The following is a 6,000-nucleotide window of genomic DNA, read 5'->3' as shown; positions in this document are numbered from 1 at the left end:
CTGCTGTGCTCAGCCCCTTGCAAGTGGGAACACGTGAGTGAGCGAGTGTGGGATCCAGCCCACCACAGGAGCAAGCTCCATGCAGGGCCCATGGCCAGACCAGGAGTGTTACCTCAAGAGGAACGTGGCAGTGCCCAGGCAGGGGTACCCACCACCTGAAAGCCCCAGAAGGGGTGTTAGTATGCTAATTAGCTCTCTTAGTTCTGCCATCCATAGCCAGATGGACGGTGGTGTTTTAGCAGCTCGGTCAGTCCCTGGCCCCATTGTGTGAGGGAGCTGCCCTCTGCCAGTGAGGGCAAAGGGCCAGTGTGACAGTCTTTCTGGGTACCCACACTCGGTGGGTCCTGAGCTCTTTTCCAGCACTCAAGAAGAATGAGGTGACGCTTGATGATTAAAGGATGGTGAGGGCGGAGAAATTTATTGAGCAATGGAACAGCTGTCAGTAGAGAGGGGAGCTGGAGAGGGAATGGGAAGGGCAGGTCATCTTCCCCCGAAGTCGGGAGTTCTCTTCCCTGAAGTCAGGCTGTCTCCCTGTCTCCCCTCTACCGACTGAGTCTGAGATCTGTATAGGCACAGGATGGGGGTGGGGTGGGTCATAGGTAGTATTGGAAAAGGCAACATTTGATTGGTTGAAAGGCATTATTCAGAAAGAACCAATCAGGAGAGAGCAGGCAAACAAGAATAGAAGTTCTCACTCTGGTCTGCGGGTTTTAGGCTGTTTTTGGCTTGAAGGTGGGGTTTCACCGGGGACCCACCCCTATCTTCCTAGGATTTCTTTGCCTCCTGCCTTTATTAATTTGCAAGCAACACAAGCTCATGAAGGGGCTCCAGTCCCTCTCCAGATTCCAGGGCTTTGTGGTGTGGCAGGATGAGTGGCCACACTTGAAAGACTCAGGAGACAGCGAGGTTTAACCTAAAGCCATGAGCTGGGAATCCACTCAAGCAGGAGGCTGAAAATGCAAATATAGGAAAGTACAGTGACCGTGGAGTGGGGATGCTGCAAGGTATGGCAAAGGTTTTGGAAGAAAGGGAGTGGAGGGGTGTGTGTGTGTGTGTGTGTGTGTGTGTGTGTGTGTGTGTGTGTGAAATTAAACCTGAGGCACACTGAAGAGGATTCAGGCAAGGCTAACTGACTGCTTGTGAGTTTTCTGGGATATCCCTCCAGTCCCTGTCACAAGCACTAATTCAATTTCTCAGCAGTTCATGCCTATAATGCACACATTACTGGAGTCACACAAACACAGCATCCCTGCATATTAAACATGCGATCTCGGGGGTCACAGGCATTCAAAATATAAGAGATTTTTCTCTTATAAAATATTATTCTTGCAGAAGGCTGATTTATTCTTCATATTGTTTGAAAGGATATAGTTAGATAAAAGGCTTATAAAGGTAACTTTCTAATCCAGTACAGGGAGATAGTAAATATTTGTTGCTACATGATTGATGTCTTTTTTTGTTGTTGTTGGGGAGGTTATTCTTTTTTATTTCTTTTTGTTAAAAATAAAACCTTAGCTGGGTGTGGTGACATGCACCTGTAGTCCCAGCTACTTGGGAGGCTGAGGTGGGAGAATTGCTTGAGTCTGGGAGATTGAGGCTGCCATGAGCCATGATTGTATCACTGCGCTCCAGTCTGGGTGACAGAGCAACACCCTGTCTCAAAACAAAACAAACAAACAAACAAACAAATCACATTCTCTACATCTGAGGGTATCCTATAGAAAATAAATTAGTGTTTGGGATTTATTCAGGGTTTATAGAATAAGTAAACATTTCTGAAGTGTACAGATTAATGCTTACATAGCTGGGCACGGCAGCTCATTCCTGTAATCTCAGCACTTTGGGAGGCTGAGCCAGGTGGATTGCTTGAACTCAGGAGTTTGAGACCAGGCTGGGCAACGTGGTAAAACACCATCTCTACAAAAAATACAAAAATTAGCTGGGCGTGGTGGTGCACACCTGCAGTACCAGGGCTGAGGTGGAAGGATTGCTTGAGCCTGGAAGGCTGAAGCTGCAGTGAGCTGTGATCATGTCATTGCACTCCAGCCTGGGTGACAAAGTGAGACCCTGTCTCAAAAAAAAAAAAAAAAAAAAAAGGCTTACATAACAGGAATATTCTGAATTGGAGTTTACGAAAAATGGAAATCTGGGCTGGGCATAGTGGCTCGGACCTAGTAGTTCTAGTGCTTTGGGAGGCTGAGGTAGGAGGATCATTGGACTCCAGGATTTCAAGACCAGCCTGGGCAACATAGGGAGTCTCCATCGCTACAAAAAAATTTAAAAATTAGCCCAGCATGGTGGCACAAGCCTGTAGTTTCAGCTACTTAGGAGGCTGAGGTGGGAGGATTGCTTGAGCTGGGAGGTGGAGGCTGCAGTGAGGCATGATTGGGCATGATCGGGCACCACTGCACTCCAGCCTGGGTGTCAGAGCAAGACCCTGTTTCAAAAACTAAATAAGGAATTTTGAATGTCTTTAAAGAATGAAAACGATAGTTACATGTGTGTGCACTATATAAAAACATATATTATTTATGAAAAATATAAACAAGTTTCCTGAGGAGTCAAATAACAGTTCTGAAAATGAGTAGAAGGGACGAGATGTGTGTGTGGGGTGGGGGGGTTACTCAGCATTCACTTAACCTCCAGCAAGAGCAACAACTAAGGAATCCATTGAGTGTTTTCTGAACTCAGAACAATGTAGCATTCTAGGCTCTATGACATCATTTTTTAAAAATAGCTGCTTTCATCAACAGATATCAGTTTATAATGAAAACGTTTTTTCATTTCTTTTGGGAAGAGGGAGGGGAAAGTAGGGGGCAGGAGTGACCAGTGACTAAGTGAGATAAACGTTCTAATTGTCCCCAGTCTCTATGTAAATAGAAATGTAACTGGCACCAAGCTGCAAGGTCACGTGCACATTCTCTCATAAAAATATTAAGCAAATAGTTTGTTCCATTGTTTGGGTTTATGACTAGTAAGTCATTAACATCATGAGTTTTATTATTAGTTGACTTTTAATAGATTAGAAACAATCGGCAATCACAAGATAAACATCTCCATGGATGCTTCTGTGATGACTTCGATGAGGATGATAAAGGTGCGGCCCAAGAGACGTGACCAGGGCCAGGATGTCGCATATGCACAGAGGCCTGGCGCCCACCCAGACTGGCCTCTGCTGTGGGCAGATGGGGCCTCTGCTTTCAGATCCCCTTTGTGCCCCACAGTTTTCTACCACTCAGTATGCAAAATTTCACTGCTTTCGGAGTCACAGAGAAGCCTTGTTGCCCGTGGTGTGCTGGGAAGTGCTGAACAGCTGGCTCTGGGAAATGTTTCCGTGGTGTAAATGTCTCCTAACCACTGGTCAGTTTCAGACTTCCCAACCCTGGCTCTGAATGTGGGCTTGGGAAGAGTCGTGCATAATCAGCTCTTGGGAGCCAGTGGGAGCAGACTCTAGCAGGCGGATACTGTTCCTACCTTCACCCCAAATGGTCCCTTCGTGATAGAGGAAGCCTGCTAGTCTGCAAGCTTGATTTATAAGGTTCAGATTCCCTTGAAATATAAATCTCCTGGGAAAGGCTGGAGGACCCTCTAGTCCTTCCTTCCTTCCCTCCCTCCCTCCCTTCCTTCCTTCCTTCCTTCCTTCCTCTTTTCTTCCCTCTCTCTCTCTTCTTCTGTCAGAATTTACTGATGACAGCTAATGTGCTAGACATTGTTCCAGGAACTGGGTGGGATACAAAGACTGGTCAGAATTCATCTCTGGCAGTGGGAACCTGTGGTCCAGGTGGTGGAGACAAACCTACAAATGTCACTGATGTTTATAGGCTGGGTACAGTGGCTTATACCTATAATCCCAGCACTTTGGGAGCCCAAGGTGGGTGGATTGCTTGAGTTCAGTAGTTCAAGACCAGCCTGGGCAACATGGTGAAATCTTGTTTCTACAAAAACATACGAAAAATTAGCCGGGCGTGGTTGTGGGTGCCTCTAGTCCCAGCTACTAGGGAGGCAAAGGTGGCAGGATCACTTGAGCCCAGGAGGCAGATGTTGCAGCGATCTGAGATCGTGCCACTGCACTCCAGCGTGGGTGGCAGAGTGAGACTCTATCTCAAAAAAAAAAAAAAAAAAAAAGAATGTTTACAGTTTACATATTCTGTGATAGAAGACTGTACAGGGCACAGCTGGACTCAGAGGAGGGCGATGACTTCCAACCGTCCAGGAATAAATATGTAAGGAAAAGCTTCCGGAAGGTGCTGGTGCTTGAGCTGCAATATCAGAAGTGTCCATGTTTGAATTCATACCAAGTAATGGACAAACAATAGCAGCAGCTGTGGCAGCAGCAGGCTTGTACTGAGTTTGTTCTGTGTGCCAGGCACCCTTCTAAATTCCTCTATTATGTTGTGCAATCCTGACAGTGACTCTCGAAGATTATACTCTTTTTACTCCTATTTCAGATGAGCAAATTGAGGCACAGGGAGGGTAAGTAACTGGCCAAAGACCACAGAGCTAGTAAAATGTGGAGCGAAGATTTGAACTCAGGCACTGTGATACTAGGGCCACAATTTCAACCATCCACAACATACTGCCTCAAATAATGTCACAGCTACAAATGAAAGTTTTCTAGTTGTTCAAATAGGGAAAGTGGGATGGGGCTGTGGCGGACATGGCTTAAATCAGGGGTGTCCAATCTTTTGGCTTCCGTGGGCCACATGCAAAGAAGAATTGTCTTGGGCCACACATAAAATACACGAATACTAATGATGGCTGATGAGCTCAAAAAAAAAAAAACTGCAAAAAAACTCATAAAGTTTTAAGAAAGTTTACAAGTTTGTGTTGGGCTGCATTCAAAGCTGTCCTAGGCTGCAAGAGGCCCGTGGGCTGCAGGTTGGACGAGCTTGGCTGAAACCATTACTTATCCTAAAATAGAACGGGCATGTGCCCTCAAAAAGCCCTGGGTCAGGGCATCTGTCTTGTCTTTGCAGAACAATCAGATGTTCTACGTGGAATCCATCGCTGAGCACACCAGCTTGGCAGCAGTTCATTACCTACGGTGTAGTAGTAATTGCACCATGAAGAAATTTTCTGTAACCAATTCCAGCAATAATTAGATTAGATACTTATTTAGTGCAGATTTCAATAAAGCTGCAATGTTAACTTCATGTTCAAATGAACAAGACTGTTTTGCAGAGATCAAATGACACCACATTAAACTGACACTGAAGAGTGCCTGTTGGCAGAGTTTTGGCTAAGCAATGGGGTCGGGTTATCTTGAACTAGCAAACAAAGTCTTGAAATTATTAATGCCATTGTGTTTACTAAACTATGTAAACAGAGGTTCTCTGCCCAATGGAAGTCAAAATATAGGCCAATTAAAGAGCTGGACTTCAGGCTACGGGCTATTTTTATATGTGTTAGTTTAGCAAAACAGGATCTATTGTGTTAGTTTAAAATATTATTGGGTTTATATCTTGGTTAGGACTTAACATGTATGTTGCCTTGGTTTTACAGTTGTATAAGAGGCATAAGGAATTTATTTTCTTTAAATTAATACTGCAAATTCTAAGGTTCTTTTTTCTTTTTGTCTTTTTTTTTGGTTACAGATGGGGTCTCACTATGTTGCACAGGTTGTGCTCTGACTCCTGGGCTCGAGGGATCCTCCTGCCTCAGCCTCTCATGTAGCTGGGATTACAGGCACACGCCACTAGGCCCGACTGCAAATTCCAGCTTCTACCTCATCATTCATTTGAAAGTTTATGATTTTCCATTTTTTCAGTCCTGGAGAACTGGGACTTGGACACTTGGCTAAGGCAATTTGTGGACACCTAGAGAGCATTGCTCACTTGTTCTTTTTGAATGCTTTCTGTCCCTAGTGCTTACATATTACCTACTGTCAGAGACAGTGGTTTTCAGTTTCATATTTCATTTAGTGTGTAGATAAAGCACTCAGAAATACACTTAGGCTGCAAGCAACAGAGAACTCAATACCCAGCTCCCAGGGAGTTTGGG

General features: G+C 45.0%; 1 long non-coding RNA gene across 1 annotated transcript in view; it reads left to right on the top strand.

Moving 5' to 3' along the window:
- Window positions 1-686: 686 nt before the first annotated feature.
- Window positions 687-6,000, top strand: part of LOC134810737 (uncharacterized) — a 64,809-nt gene continuing 59,495 nt past the window's right edge. Inside the window, exon 1 of the long non-coding RNA XR_010159366.1 lies at window positions 687-1,004. This is a non-coding gene — a long non-coding RNA (uncharacterized LOC134810737). The remainder of the gene's footprint in view (window positions 1,005-6,000) is intronic.

Source organism: Pan troglodytes, chromosome 7 (genome assembly GCF_028858775.2).
Source record: "Pan troglodytes isolate AG18354 chromosome 7, NHGRI_mPanTro3-v2.0_pri, whole genome shotgun sequence".
Classification (NCBI taxonomy): Eukaryota; Metazoa; Chordata; class Mammalia; order Primates; family Hominidae; genus Pan; species Pan troglodytes.
The sequence above is the reverse complement of the archived record's forward strand: the minus strand, read 5'-3'. Positions and strand labels throughout refer to the sequence as shown.